The following is a 16,286-nucleotide window of genomic DNA, read 5'->3' as shown; positions in this document are numbered from 1 at the left end:
ACTCCCTGGTCCACTTCAAATAAACCAATTTTTTAAAAATCTAGAATCTGAAATATTCCAAAGGTTTACTGTTGATTTTTGTTTGATACACACAAAGGGAAACAATTTCCCTTCCTTGAAGCCTCTTTCCAGGAGCCTTAATGATTGGCTGCCAAATTTAGCCTTGGCTCCATCTCTACCATCTCTATTATTCCTCCATGCTATTGATGTGAGGCCAAATCTCATCCCTATTTAAAGCGCCCAAGAGCAGATGTCTCGATGAAAGGGGGGTGATGGTGAACCTATATTGAAAAGAGCCAGGAAAACATGCTATAATGAATGGAACCACACAGTTTCATGACTTAAGGTATTAAAAGTATATTCTCAGGAAAGAACCAATAGACTTATTCACACCATATGAAAAATCAAAGGCAGAAGAGGGAATTGTAGAGAAGGCAGTCAAGAAACCAGCTGCTCCTTAGAATCACTGGGGGGAATTTGTTTTGTTTCAAATACTGCTGCCTGCACAAGAATGTCCTTGGCAGTACTACTCATAATAGCCAACATCTGGAAACAAACCATTGATAGTACAATGGATAAAGAAATAATAAACTGAGGTCTATTCACACAATGGAATATTATACAGTGCTAAAAATGGGTGAAATACAGCTGTATACAATTATAATGAATCTTACAAACATAATATTGAAAGAGGCCAGACACAAAAGAGATTTCATTTATATAAAAGTTGACAATCAGGCAAAACTAATCCATGGCATTAGAAGTCAAGACAGTGGTTGCCTCAATCAGACAGTGACTGAATAGGGGCTTAAGATGGGATTTGGGTGCTGCTAAGGTTGTGTTTCCATATGTAGGTCCTGGTTAGGTTAGACGGGGGTGTGTGTTTAGTTTGTGACAATTCTTTAAGTTATATAGTTATGATTCGTGTATATTTGTTTAAACAAGATACAGTTCAATACAAAAGTTTAAAACTCAGATTCCTGGGCCCTAACATGAATAATACTTATTCTACTACATTTTACTATTATCTGTATTTTAAAGTTTGTTGTTGTTGTTCAGTCCTTAAGTTGTGCTGGACTCTTTGTGACCCCATGGACTGCAGCATGCCAGGCTTCCCTGTCCTTCACAATCCCCCAGAGTTTGCTCAAACTCATGTCCATTAAGTCAGTGATGCCAGCCAACCAGCTCATCCTCTGTTGCTCGCTTCTCCTCTTGCCCTCAATTTTCCCCAGCATCAGGGTCTTTTCCAATGAGTCAGCTTTTTGCATCAGGTGGCCAAAGTATATTTTGAGGTTATTTATTCCAGTTTTATCTGTATAATGGAAATACTATATAACCATGTGCTACTGTGGGCTTCCCCGCTGGTTTAGTGGTAAAGAATTCGCCTGAGATGCAAGAGATGTGGGTTCAATCCCTGGATCAGAAAGATCCCCTGGAGAAGGAAATGGCAACCCACTCCAGTATTCTTGCCTGGGAAAGCCCATGGACAGATGAGCCTGGCGGGCTATGATCCATGGAGTCACAAAAGAGTTGACACGACTTAGTAACTAAACAATAACAATGTGCTACTCTACCATCTCTTTCCAACTCCACACTCAGTCACAATGGTGGTTTCAAATTGGCCACGGTGGAAGTATTTACACCAGTGAAACTGGCAACCACTCCACATCATGTTTGGCTTTATTTTTCTGTCATCCTGACTTAAGAAAATGACTTTAAAATGTTAATAATGCAGATTAAACTTAAAAGGGTGTAATGTGTGTAGCTGTTATATATGAATAACCCATTTAAGGAAATATCCTTACAGTATTTAAAAGCTATTATTTGGTTCAGCAAAGAAGTCATTCATATCTTGGATGAATGAACACAGTCTGACATATGCCTTTGTTACTTCACTTTTGTCTTATTCATTAACATAAGGAAAAATATCAGCCAACATTGATATGAGAATTGCACTCATCAACTGTACCATAGGTAGACCATGGATAAATGAGTTCTCAAAAATCAGTAAGTGTTTTGTGAGACCCAATTAGCTAAATGGAGTTTACAACAGAGTATTCTTTATTATTATTTATAAATAGTATGCTACACCCATTCTTTATGTCAGTAAAATTTATAATCAACTTAAGTATGCACATAAGTGCATTCCTTTTCTCTTCCAGAGTGCAGGTTGATTTACCAGCACAAACCTTTCACGTTTAAGATTCTATGACTCTATATAATTTAAGAAAGAAGACAACAAAATAAGATGGGAGCCTCCAAGGAATGAGTTTCAGCATAAGATAATGACTATACTTTACAGAGTATAGTATATTTCCCTACTTAAAAATATGATACTCAGACCAGTAGCACTGGCATCGATGAGGTACCCCTGGGAAATGCATAATCTTAGGCCTCACTCTAGAACTTCTGAATCAGAATCTGCATTTTATCAAGATGCCCAGGTGATTTTTATGCACATTAAATTTTGGGAAGCACCGCTTTAAAAATAAACTCCCTGCTATGAATGGAAACTCACATAACTGGTTTGAGACTACTAACAATCTAGCAATTGGTGATCTCTAAGCAGCTCATACCAAATGAAGGACAGCACTGGGGAGAACACCTAATAGCTAAGCCTACACTTGAAGAGTACAGAACAAGGAAGCCTGGCTGCTACAGTCCACGAGGTCACAGAGTCGGACACGACTGAGTGACTCAACAACAAACCTGAAGAGGACATGCATCTTGCAACACACATTTGTCCAACACTGAAAAGGGAAACTGAGCCACTAGGAAAGTAAAGGCTACTCTAGGCCACGTGGATTATTCATTTCAAAAAAGGGGGGAAAAGTACAAGTTAGAATAAAAGTCTTATCAGGAGCTTTCCTCCGAGTATGTAATAAATAAGAAATGTTGCCAAAGACTTGGATCCAAAAACCCAAAACAGGGCAGCAAGTGCCACATGATAAAGTGTGGCAGCTGGAGAGAGGAGTGTGATGAAACATTTCCCAGAGATGCAATTTAGGCCACGGTAGCTATCAAGAGCTGAGGGTGAAAGGGGGAAATTGCAGTGCTTATGTTTTTCCCATCAACATATCAGTTAGCAACCCAGGACAGAAAGAAAAGACAGTCAATGCCCAGGAAAGATTCAATACTACAGTTAATTGAAATGATGGGAGGAAAGGCTCACTTGTTTTGAAATTGAAAGCAAAAATGTTTTACTGGCAACAATGTTCTCCAAAAATATTTTAGTTATTTGGCTGAAAACACAGTAGCTGCTTTGAGATGCAAAGGTCTACATGGAAAATACCTTAGATAAAAAGTGTCTGAAAGGACATGGGAGCCAGGTATCTCCCAGAGGAGCTTGCTATTACTTTGAGGCAGAAACTGAAGCAATAAAGTAATTCATGTAAACCTCAGCAACCCTAGAGTGTGAAGAAGACAAATTTAATTGTGACAAGGCTACTGGTACTCAGGGACACAGCTGGGTCCGCTTTCACCCAAGACAAAAGGTCACTATAATCATCCCTTGCAGTGTCAGAATTCAGATGACTCCAGAACATTTAGCAGCAAAATGATATGGATGCCCTAATGTGTTATAACATTTTCCCTTGAGATACTTTAGCAAGGCTAAGAAGAAAACTCACCCTTGTTGAACACCTACTGTTTTTTGTGTTTTTTAATCATTTATTTGTTTGGCTGGACCAGGTCTTAGTTGTGGCATGTGGGATCTTTAGCTGCAGCCTGTGAACTCTTAGTTGCAGCATGTGAAATCTAGTTCCCTGACCAGGGATTGAACTGGTAGACCTTGCACTGGGGGAGCACAGAGTCTTAGCCACTGGACCATCAGGGAAGACCCCCTTAATATCTGTTTTACATGTGTGATTTCACAGCATTCTCATAATCCTCTGATGGAGGTGATATTGTCTCCATTTTACAGATGAGCAAAATGAGCTCCAAAGAAATATGTCACCCATGTCACATGATTAATAAAAAGCCAGAAATCCATAGACAAAATTAAAAATCTCCATAGTTGATGAAAACAGGCATCTCAACAAAAACAGCTTGAAAGGGATCAGAGTATGGGGTAGTTAAGTTTCAAATACAAGGAAGACTGGTCTGTATTGGTGTCCGTGAAGATGGGAAAGGTCTCTCCTAGGACCCACCATATCTTTACACTGCTGGAATCCCCTTGTAACCCATTTCTGGATGTATGTTAGGTTTCAGATATATTTCAAACTTGATAGCTGCAATTTTGGCTAAGTTGGAGGCTTTAGAAGGTGTGCCAGGTTTCAGGCAGTGTTACATAAAAAGAACTGAGCCCTGGACTGGGCTATGGAAACCTGGGTTCAGCCCTAGCTGTGTCACTTATGAGCTAGAAGAGTGGGTGAGCTGCACTGCTCCTCTGGATGGAAGATGGTTTCTCACCTACGTGAGGTTGGATTAAGGATCTTTAAGAACCTCTCTGGGTCCAGGATTCAACCCTCCATGACTCAACTGTTTACTAGTGTGACTTCCATCAAAATATATTAGAGATGCCCTGAAGAATTAACAATCTGTACAGACAACTCTGCTGTGTGGTTCAAGTTACCAAATACAAAATAAGAAACATAAAATTCAAAAATAACCCTATAAGAATAATTACTTCTTTTACAGTCTGCAAGAATAACCTGGAATTGAATATTTTAAAGTGCTTCCCCCCCATTATGTACTTAAATATATATTCAAATTCTTAGATCTCAGTACAAATCCAAGCTCTACTTCCAATTAGTTCTTTGACTTAATATACCTGAGTTTCCTTTTTGCTGCCATAAAATTGGAATTTATAAAGAATATTATCTGTAATGCAGTCAAGTGTCTGGCATCTAGAAGCAGCATGGTGTAAATACTGGTTATTGTTATTCCAGCAGTCACTAGGGGTCTGGACTAGGTTGGGTGACAAACAGTTCCGAGGAAATTTCTCCACGGAGGGATGGGGCCTGAGACTGTAACCCCATTAGCACTGGGGACTTGCCATTAACCTGTGTCTATGCAATAAATAACATCAGGTGCAGATGAGAAATTTATCACACTTGTGGACCTGCAGGCATCCATCTGGTTTCCTTCTTTGTAAAACTTTCTAATTCATCCTTAGTTGATGAAACCTTATCGGACATGTTGATGTGCTTGATGGGACAGCTGCTGGCAGTATCTGAGGCCAGGAGTATCCTGGGGCATCAAAGAGTGGCTGTCATACTCACATTTTAGAGTCTTTATTTGCCCATTTCTCAGTTTCTGTCCAATGTGTACGAGGAACAAAAGATTCTAGGAGGAGGTGACTTCATTTTGTTTATAAATTCCAGCCTCCCCCGCCCCCCCCCAACCAAAAAAACCCTAAACGATTTTTATCCTGACATATCAATAACCTGTCCATACACATCCCATCTGTTCGGGTGACTGCCTCTTGCCTTTCCAGGCAAAACTCTCCTTTTCTCCTCCCCTCTCCCACGAATCACACACTCCCACCCCTTTCCCTTTCTATATACACCTCACTTTTTATGACTTATCTTTCCTTCCCTCTCCAAATTTTGTTTCGGTGTCGAGAGGTTGATGGGAAGCCTGGGTAGAGAAAAGAAGATGAACACAAGAACCAGATTCAAATAATCTGTACTCTTTGAACCCTATTAGGTGAAGCCAGAGTAAGGCCTTCAAAGAATGAGACTGAACTGCCTGTTTTCTAAAAGGAAAAAGGAAGACCAAAAAGAAGTCTAAAGAAAAAAAATTCCTGTTTTCTACAGGTACATTTCTTGAGTGAAAAACAGCAGAATTTCATGTATTTCCAGGCGTGTTTCGAGAGAGGTCAAGCATAGTAACCAAAGCCTCTAAAGTTCAAAAAAGCAAACAAATGGTTGCTAATTAAATTACTCTTAGAGATACCATACTCATTCTAAGGCCTTTTTTGGTGTTAACATTCTATGGTTCAGAGTATAATTTTACTCTTTAAGCAATTATAGACTTATAGTTGTTATATGGATAATTTACAACATACCATTGTCACAGCTAAGCAAATATCAGTTGATAATGAGATCTTAACCTGTAATGGGATCTTCCCAATCTAATAGAGCTATTATGATCTATTTTGTAATGATACATTATGTAACAACTTTTATAGGACAAAGCTGTTATAGGACAGCTTATAATAATCCTTTAAACACTTAAAAGTATCTTTTAACTAATTAAGCTTTTAGGGTTATTAGCTTGGGTTGGGGGTATTAGTACATTAAAAAAGAAGATACAGTAAGGTTTTCTTTGGTAATTTATTCCCATTGTACTTTTTATTATCCCTTTATATAATACTCTCTGAGAAGGATTAACAACTTACACATTATTCTACAAAAATAAGGGTGGAGGAAGAAAGAGGGGAAAAGAGAAGGTTGTCAACCCTGGCAAAAATGGAAAACGTCCTGTTTAATCTTTAAATATTGGCCATTTTCAGGACTTACATTGGTATTTATTTACTAGGTACCCAAATCTATCCATGTGGCACATTTCAGACAAACTGAGGTTGCAGAAGGAATCCAGTACTCACCAGGTCAAGTTGTAATGCTTTCTTAGTGATGCTGTGCAGATTCAGACAGCTTACAATTTTGTTTCAATGCTTTTCAAGCAATAACACCTCAAGTTTGAGATACTGTAATTTAGCAGTTCTAAATGAATGCATAATCTCTCCCTTTTGGTTTGAAATTCTACACTCTGTCTTTCTCTAAACTCTTACCCTTTTATTATCTATCTAAAAATGTGCTTGGAAAATTTTTCCCATCCATACATGAATTGCAAAGTACTCCCACAGGATAGAAAACGGTGAATTTGTGAATGTACCATTGATCCTCAGTTCGGGGCATGCATTATCTTGATTTATTTTCTCCCTTTTCCTGTATGAATGTTTAATATCTCGTCTTTTAAAATCTATTTGTAAGATCCTTAAAGCCAGAGACCCCCATAGTAAAAATCTTAAATTTTTGACAGGGCCATGCCATAAAGTACACATGAATACTTAATATTTTGCCGTTTTACTTAAAAATAATGGAATTTATTCTTTTGTAACACCTTTGTCATTGAATGTTACCACATAAGCTGTAATTACCAAGTTATCTTAGGCAAGTCACTTAAATTTCCTTGGTCCCAGTTTCTCTATCGGACAAGATTTTTCCAACTAGAGAATTTATGTTTTGGATTAAGACAGAACTTTAAAAAATATAATTTCTTCCATTTACTAGAAGCAGGAACTGAACCTATTACCTGACCTCTCTGAACTTTCAATTCCTCACCTTGTCCTCTGGAGACCAAAAAAAGTGTTACACCTCACAGGAATTTTTTTTTTTTTTGGCAGAATGAGAACGCAAGTGTAAGGAATGCAGCATATTACCTGAATTTTGGTTCAAGCTCAAAAATATCAGTCATTATTGTATCAATTTTCTTTCTGCCCTAGAGTGCTAAGATTCGGACAGATGTAAAATTGCAGTGATCAAGCATGCAAATCCCCTGTATCTTCAGCTATTCCTGGCACGACTTGGATCCCCAATGTGAAAGAGAAAAGTCTTATAAAGAACAAACTGATTCAAGGCCCATTTTAGTGCTATTTTTACTCACAGAGTAAATAAAATAATTTTAATAATCATGGAAATTGTTATATTCATAACTGAGTCAATAAAAAAATATGACAAAGACAAATCATTCTAAGACAAATGAAATGACCAAGTTTTTCTGAAATGCATGCTCAGAATCAGACAGAATATGTCAGCAATCTACGGTCACGGGTTTGCACAAAGACACTGACCTGGCTTGCTGGAAGTGAAGAACAGAACACCCTGCTCACAGCTGGACTTACCTACACAAAAGAGAGAAGTGCCTTATAAAGTATTGCTCTGTAATACTTGCTTGCTTGGAGCACATGGGGCGCCACTGACATTTTTAACATGCATTGTTTTCCTCTCTACCCCACCCACCAAAGAGCAGAACCTGCTTTATTTTTCCCAAGTGTCAGTGCTAAAATGGCATTTCTTGGGGCCATATACATCCTGAAATAGCTAGGTGAACTTTTTGTAGCATTTCTGAAAATATATTTCTGAGCATTTGGGAATGATACCAAAAAAAAAAAAAAAGCAGTTAGCCACAAAACCATGAATAGAAACAAGGAAAACCTTACAGGGATTTTACAATACAGAAGTAAAAGAAATGGATCTACTATTCCTCCAAAATAGCATTTTTAGGCCGTATTATTGTAAGTAAAAGTCCAAATGATTGTTTTTTTTTTCTATTTGATTGCATTTGTATAGTTAATAAGTTATGTTGTTGTACCAACATCAAACTACCCATGTTTCTGTTTCTACCTCTGACCACACACAGGCCTATGTACTTAAGTCACACTACTTTCTAAATTTGGTTGGACAACAAAGTGCAAGCTTAGAATACTATGATTTCATTGCTTCCTAATGATTTTTCAAAGTCTTCCACACTGTGGAGAACAAGTTAAATTCCTTTCCCACTAACATGTCCAAATGTGATCCAAGAATCTCAGAGAAATCTTACTTGAATAATAATTTGCTGCCTACTCCACCTGTGGAGTGGTATGCAGACACTATTTATATCGAAAAGAGCTTGTGCTTCTCTTTCAGCAGTGACTCTCTCGGGCATCCACAAAGTTATCAGAAATGAAATATAACTTCAAATTTCTGAACAGTGTTTTAAAACAAACTTATCAGCGTTTAGTCAAAAAGCCTGGTTGTTTGCTGAAATCAAACACAGGCTATTGGTATTTATGTCTGCTGATAGTGAGAACACAATTACACAGAGATGAAAACTACTGGTAACACACTTTTTGCAGTTTCGAGGGGATATGCTGTACAGTGTAAGCACGCGGCGCTGCTCCCGTGGGTGCTGGGGGAGCCCCAAACTAGTGAAGCCTCTAGCTGAGCATCTGGCTGGGGTTCAACAAAGCTTCGGGAACAGCACAGGCTGGAGGGGGGGAGGGGGGAAGTTCAAAGTCAAAGAGCCTCTTCTCTTCTTCCTAGGTCTGAGCGCCTTTGTGTGTATATTAATCTTCATGCATTCCCCCCGCCCCCCAGCAAATGTGTACAGTCAGCTAGAAAGGCACAGCTTGTGTGCTGACGTGCAAAGCCAAGTCAAAACCCTGGGCTTGGCACTCCCTTCTAACTTTCTGGCTTGTCCAAGTCTAAATATTGACATTGCTCCTCAGTTGAGATGTTTGATACTGCTGAGGGTAGAAACGGCAGAACTAACAGCAGGATCAAATGATACATTCTTACATCGCTGAGCCTTCCTTCCACTTCTTTTTTTGTAGATTGGGTTGGATTCCCTTGTCTGCACATCTTCCTCCCACCCCACCCTTCCACCCCCGCCGTTTTTCTCCCCAAACCTGAGCACGCAGAGACTAGCTAAGGTGTTTTGCAAGCCCCTCATGGCAGCTCCTACTGTTGTCACAGCAACTCACAACAGACTCCATAGACACCGGGCTGGGGGTGGGGAGCGCCAAACTGTGGGCTGACCGGTCAACTCTCTTGGGGGTGCAAGCGCCAAAGGGGCTAGTGTCTCCCCCTGTGCAGCTCCTCTGGCTCCCCACCACCTTCCAAGGAAAAGAGCCTTGTGGTCGGCGCGGCACGTCCCCCACCCCCTCCCTGGCGCAGCCCTCCTTCTAAGGGTGCCCTGTTGTGCATTTTCTCAGCTCCAAGTTAGGGGTGCGGCTGTGCAGGCGCTCCTAGAAATGTCTTCTGCTGGCCTCTGATGGGAGGGTTCCCGGCCTCGCAAAGAAGGCGAGGGCGGCTCCCAGAGCAGCTCGGTCCCACGACTCTCGCTCGGGACGCTGCCGGCCGCGTGGCGCGGCCCGGGGCCCCCACAGGCCACCCGCCGGGGCCGGGGCGGGGCGGGGTGGGGGGGCTCCGCGGCGGCTGCTCGGAGAAGTTTCACAGCATAGCGCACTCACGACACAGAACCTACCCTGCAGCCGAGCGAGACGCGAGCTCTCTCCGCCTTCAAGGGCTGGGGGAGCTGGGGTGGGGGGTGGTCCCCGCCACTCAGCAGCAGCCACGACTGCGCGCGGTCGCGGGTGTGCCGGGCCCCTGCGCGCGGCGCGCCGCCCGCCGCCCAACTTTGCACAAAGGCAGCATGGCTCTGCCTCGCCTCTTGGGCTCGCCCCGCGCCGCGGCGGCAGCTCTTCCCGGTGCCGGGCCAGAGGGGCTCGCCCCTTTCCGTCCCCCAGCCCTCCCCCTTTCCTCCCGCCCCCGCCCGGCTCCCGGGCTGGCTGGCCGGGCGGAACGGAGAGCGCTCGGCACCCAGCTCCGCCGCGGTGGCGACCGCCGCTTGCTCTGTGACGTTAGCAGCCTTCGCGGCTATTTATATCCGCACGATTGGATTTCATTCATGAAACCCGGGCCTGTGTGTCTGTGCGCTAGGGTGCGGGTTGCAAAGGTGCCTGAGTTTTTACGCAGACCCTGGGGGGTGGGGGCGGGCTCGGAGGCTTATGCCGGGGGCTAACGTGCGCCGAGCCTGGGAGACCCCAGCCCCGCTCGCTAGTGGCCGGGAGAGGAGGGGCAGGGCGAGCTGCAGCCTCCCCCGCCCCGTCCCCCACCACGTCCTCCGTCCCCAGCACCCCACCCATTCGCATATAACTGCTGGCCCTTTGTCCCAGGCTCTGGAAAAGTAAGTTGGGCCACTAACCGGCTGGGCAGCATGGCTCTCTTCCCCCCAGGAGCTGACCGGCCGCGGACTCCAAGGGAGGACATTGGCTTTTGTTTCAAAACGGAGCCCAGCTGCTGACTAAGAGCTGCGTTAGCCCGGCCTCCTCCTCCCCTGAGCGCTGCACGTGCTGCCCGGCTCGACTCTGGGTTACCTTCCTCTGTGACTTGGCTCGTGGGATCCCCGCAAGGGGCGTAAGGACGCACCGGCTGCCCCCCGACCCGAGTAAGGAGGAGATTTACAACATTCTACAAATGGCTGAGTGAGGAAGTGAAATTGACTTCTGACCGCTTGTGGGTTGTCAGAATTCTTGGGATACCCTGATGAACTCCTCCTTACTGTTCCAGGCTGTGAGCTCCGAGGACGGACCAGGGGCAGTTTTCATGCATGCACATAAAAGATGTCTATTTCCTACAGAATGTCAGGTAGTCTGTGAAGCTCTAAGGAGGTGACAGTGAACACAACCAACCAGGTGCTGGCCCCCAAAGCACTTGCAGTCAGCTATTAAAATTAGTGTGTTTTAAACCGTCTCATTCCCATCCTCTAAAGAAGCAATTAGGGAATAAAGGTATTGATGTGTTCAGCTAAGTTAAAGGGTTTGCTCATTCGTGCTGTGCTGTGTTCAGTCGTGTCCGACTCTTTGCTACCCCACAGACTGTAGCCAGCCAGGCTCCCCTGTCCTTGGAATTTTTCAGGCAAGAATACTGGAGTGGGTTGCCATTTCCTACTCCAGGGGAATTTCCTGACCCAGGGATTGAACCTGAATCTCTTGCGTTTCCTGTTTCCTGTGTCCCCTGCATTGGTAGGCGGATTCTTTACCACTGTGTCACCTGGGAAGCCCTCATTCATTTGATTAACCTTTATTGAGGAGGCTATCTGTGTCCTAAGGGCTGGGGATACAAAGATGACAACAAGGTGTCCTTAGTCCTCAAGGAGTTCTCAGGTTATGGATTTGCAGAGTTGGGAAAGAAGGACCCATATTTTACTGTAAAGGCTGTCTCCTTGTGTTATCCCTCAAGAAACAGAACATCAAAAAATTATAAATGCAAACATACTCCTCCTACCTCAGTTTCCTCCAAGAAACCATAGGATCCCCAGATGAGTTTTACTACACTGGATGTCCCTACTCTTCCCTATTAGTTTGTATTCCCTTTGGAGACCAAGTCTTGCCTGGCGCTCTCTGAATTCCCCAGAGACCCCAGAATATAGAGACATTCATTGTTTTTACAAGGAAAGGTATTAAGGGTAACCTTCTATTTTAAGCCATCCTCACTGAACTGTCTTTGAAAATAGAATTATTAGTCTCTAATACCCAGAAGAGAGGACAATGAAAAGTCAGATATGGGGGTCTACTCTAAGAACCTCAAGACAGACACATGAGGGGGTGATCATTTACTTGGCACAAAACAGACTTTGCTTAGTCTATTTAAAAGTGATTCTATTTTGAAAGGTTTAATCAATATACCTTTTTTTTTCCAGTAACATATTTCTTGGGAAAATTTAATTAACCCTGTTCACTCCTAGCAATCACTCCTCTTTAGTGCAGGCCATTTCTCATCAGACTGCAATGGGAGATGAGAAATAGTATAGAAACTCAAAGGAAATAGGAATCAACACACATTATGGCCTTTACATATGGCAGGCAATGGGCTAGGCCAGGTTTCAAACACATTTTCTCAATGAAGCCTCACACCAGTTGATGAGGTAGATGCCATGATTAACATAACCATTTTAAAGATGATGAAACTGAGGCACATAGAAGTAAGAAGTTTTCTGAGATTTTGACAGTTGCATTTGCACCTCGGTCAGCTTATGCTGAGGCATTATTATATCACTAACTGGCCTTTTGACATCCTGGTTTTTCTTAGTTTCTTTCATTTCCTCAGTTATGAATTATTAAAAAGTTAAACGGCATGTTTAAGCATCAGGTCAGTCAGTTCAGTCGCTCAGGCGTGTCCAACTCTTTGCGGCCCCATGCACTGCAGCATGCCAGGCTTCCCTGTCCATCACAGACAGAACAGAACATCACAGAACAGCTCCCAGAATTTACTCAAACTCATGTCCATTGAGTCAGTGATGCCATCCAACCATCTCATCCTTGTCGTCCCCTTCCCCCGCCTTCAATCTTTCCCAGCACCAGGGTCTTTCAAATGAGTCAGTTCTTTGCATCAGGTGGCCAAAGTATTGGGGTTTCAGTTTCAACTGTGATCCACACAGTCAAAAGATTGGCATAGTCAGTAAAGCAGAAATAGATGTTTTTCTGGAACTCTTGGTTTTTCGATAATCCAACGGATATTGGCAATTTGATCTCTGGTTCCTCTGCCTTTTCTAAAACCAGCTTGAACATCTGGAAGTTCACGGTTCATGTATTTCTGGAGCCTGGCTTGGAGAATTTGGAGCATTACTTTACTAGCATGTGAGATGAGTGCAATTGTGTGGTAGTTTGAGCATTCTTTGGCATTGCCTTTCTTTGGGATTGGAATGAAAACTGACCTTTTCCAGTAAAAATTGGTACTTAAGTATAATTAAACCAACACTATGTATTTAAACATTCAGGTTTGTACCACACAAAAGTGGTATAAAAACTTTTGACTACCTTTTATGGTAATTATTTACCAAGGTCACAGGATTAAAAAATTTCTCCCAGTCAAGATACAGAGATGTTTCATATCATAGAACAGCATCATGCTAAGTCTTGGTATTTGCATCCTCCCACCAACCACTAATCTGTTCTCTTTGTCATTTTGAGGCTTGTATTAATGAGAGCATACAGTAGATAATGTTTTGAGATTGAATGAATTTTTTTTTTTACTAGGCAGAATGCTCTTGAGGTTCATCTGGGGTGTTGCATAGATCAGTAGTTCATTTTAATGCTGAGTAAATTTCTATTGGATAGATATACCAGAATTTGTTCATCTGTTTTCCTATTGAAGGACTTTTTGAGTAGCTTGTTTTGCCAGTAAGAATAACACTTCTATAAACATGGTATTGTAGGTATTTGGGTGAACTTAAGTTTTTATTTCTTTGGGATGAATGCCCAAGAATGCCATTGCTGGGTCATATGTTAAAAAAACTGTCAAAATGTGTTCCAGAGTGCCTGTACCATTTTATGTTTCTGCTAGTAATGTATGAAAAATCTAGTTCCTCCATGTTCTCACCAGTATTTGGTATTATTACTATCAAAATTTTCATTTGTTCAATAGCTTTTTAGGGACAATTTATGATGGTTTTAATCTGGATTTCCCTAATGACTAATGATACTGAAGAACTGACTCATTGAAAAAGACCCTGATGCTGGGAAAGATTGAAGGCAGGAGGAGAAAGGGACGACAGAGGATGTGATGGCTGGGTGGCATCACCGACTCGATGGACATGAGTTTGAGCAAGCTCCGGGAGTTGGTGATGGACAGGGAAGCTGGCGTGCTGCAGTCCATGGGGTCGCAAAGAGTCTGTCAGGACTGAGCGACTAAACCTAGCTGAATGATGCTGAATCTCCTCTCATACGCCATTACATCTTTTTTGCGGAAATATCTATTCATCTCTTTGGCTTACTTTATAACTGGATTTTTTAAACTACTGACTTTTGAGAATTGGGTTTTTTTTTTTTCTCTTCCCAATAGTATATTCTGGGATCACAGAACTTTCAAACTGCAAAATAAATATTCCTTCAAGATAACACCATTTTCAATCCAGTCACTAGCATCCAACATTTCTACTGCCATTCGTTTTAGAGAATCTTCTCAGATATTTATATTAAGTATTCTGAAATACTTACATACAACTCCTTTAGTGAGGGTCTTTCCCTATTATTTAATAAACCTGCTCCTCATCTGTCGGTAACCGACCTGCAGAACCTGGCAGGCACGTGGCCTCCGCCGAACTAGTCGAGGCCCCGCCTCGGTGCAGGCGCAGACGCCACTTCCGGCGATCCGATCCAAGGATGCAGCTAAGGCTGCGACGAGCTTGAGTGAGGCTTGGTTTGTGCGGACCACCCATCTCCTCCTCCTTGGATGCAGAATAGGGTGTTGTACTTGGCTGTTTAAAGGATGTCATCCTGGATGGCAAGTTCCAGGTGTTAGGCAGAAATTTCATGGACAAGCACTACCAGTGTTTGAAGACATGCACCTGTTTTAAGGAGTTTGGTAGAAAGATAATGAAAAACAGTTGCCAGAGCGGATTCCCGGAGTTAACAGGGGAACAGCCAACAACTTTGCGGTACTTTACAGATCAGGTGGCTGGAGATGTAGTGAAGGTGGGTAGCCTGGCTTTTGAAGAAATGCTTTTAGACTAGAGAACTAAGTACGGCCCGTGGGCATTGGATTTAAGCATTGGCTTAAGGACGACTTTATCCAAATTGTCTTGCACGCTGGCTTTCCGGAACGACCACGGCTATGGCTCCCCCCTCCAGGCAGTGGGGTCAGTCTTGACGGAGCAAGCAGGAGGGTGTGTGCATTTCCAGCGAATGGTGGCAGAAAGGTTAAGACAGACCCTGTTCGGGGCTCTTCATTAATGGGAAACTAAATGACCTGACCCTCCGAAGACCCTTTGTTTCTCCTGAAACTTGTATTCTGGATCTCTAGTACTTCCACCGGAGTAGGTGCTTCTCCCAGATGTCAGACTCCTCTGGGGCCTGACGCTGTTCAGCATTCTGTACCGGGCCCTCTCCTCATTTCTGTTGTCTTTGATATCCACACGGAATAACCTTGCATCACGAACCCCTTTACCCAGTACCCCAGGCAGGCTTCGCCCGAATCACTTTTAGTTGGGTATTGAGAAAACCCTTTAGCCTCAGGAGCCCAGCTGTATGGAGTTTTGACTAACTGGGAATTGATCTCAGCTGTGAATCATACCTGCTTTTATGGTCTTTGAAGTTCCTATTTTCTAGAGAAATCCAAGTTGGTCTTGGCTGTGGGAATCAACTACAGGAAATGTTCTTTACCTGAAAGCTACAAGTGTAAATTAACTCCCAGTCTTGAGTTTGTAGTCTGGTTATCGCTGTTGACCTTGATGCGGTTTCTAGTGGACCCAGTCTTGGCATTTCCTTTGTTACCCATTTAAAGATAGAAGCCTTACATAGAGTGTGCTTTTAGTTGTCAGTTCTCTGAAGGTGGAAATTTTTTTGCATTAGAGTTCCTTTTGTGACTGGGCAACAGTGGATATAGGCCATGTGTTGGAAATAGACAAAGAGGTATTCTTTGCCTAGAGCATGTTAAATGTATTTGTGCAGGTTTGCATAAAATCCTTTCTGTGGGGATTCCTTCATTAGGTTTTCTGTTGGTGGGTCAGGTTTGTTGAAAACGTGATTTTTGGGAGCTCCGCAATTGTTGCTACATTCATCTTCTTGTCACAGTCTCTCTTACCAAGGTGACTGTTCACTGGTCTAGCTCAGCGTCTGTGAGAGGAGGCAGCAGACAGCTTTTATGGGCCTCTGTCTGGCTTTGTTTAGTACAGAGCTGCTAATTGTGAAACATGTGTATCACACCTCTAGAAAGAAGAAAAACAGTCTAATGAACATTATTTTTGATTTTAAAAAATGGAATTCTGTATTGGGGAAAAATCTGCATGTGAAATGG

General features: G+C 42.7%; 1 protein-coding gene and 1 long non-coding RNA gene across 8 annotated transcripts in view; both read right to left on the bottom strand.

Annotated features, from left to right (window-relative positions):
• RHOBTB1 (Rho related BTB domain containing 1) overlaps positions 1-10,884 on the bottom strand; it is a 75,556-nt gene extending 64,672 nt beyond the window's left edge. Inside the window, exons 1-2 of one of the 5 annotated variants that reach the window (XM_043476889.1) lie at positions 10,868-10,884; positions 7,799-7,849 (exon numbers count right to left, since the gene is read on the bottom strand). The gene's annotated coding sequence lies outside the window, so the exon portion shown is untranslated. Of the gene's footprint in view, positions 1-7,798; positions 7,850-9,975; positions 10,338-10,695; positions 10,774-10,867 lie in introns of those variants that run through there. The other 4 variants (XM_043476887.1, XM_043476890.1, XM_043476886.1 and 1 more) reach the window with 4 other exon arrangements.
• Positions 10,885-14,081: 3,197 nt separating this feature from the next.
• Positions 14,082-16,286, bottom strand: part of LOC122446836 — a 59,404-nt gene continuing 57,199 nt past the window's right edge. For all 3 annotated transcript variants that reach the window (XR_006271001.1, XR_006271000.1, XR_006271002.1), the window contains one exon: positions 14,082-16,197. This is a non-coding gene — a long non-coding RNA (uncharacterized LOC122446836). The remainder of the gene's footprint in view (positions 16,198-16,286) is intronic.

This window comes from Cervus canadensis, chromosome 8, assembly GCF_019320065.1.
Source record: "Cervus canadensis isolate Bull #8, Minnesota chromosome 8, ASM1932006v1, whole genome shotgun sequence".
In the NCBI taxonomy this organism is placed as follows: domain Eukaryota; kingdom Metazoa; phylum Chordata; class Mammalia; order Artiodactyla; family Cervidae; genus Cervus; species Cervus canadensis.
The sequence above is the reverse complement of the archived record's forward strand: the minus strand, read 5'-3'. Positions and strand labels throughout refer to the sequence as shown.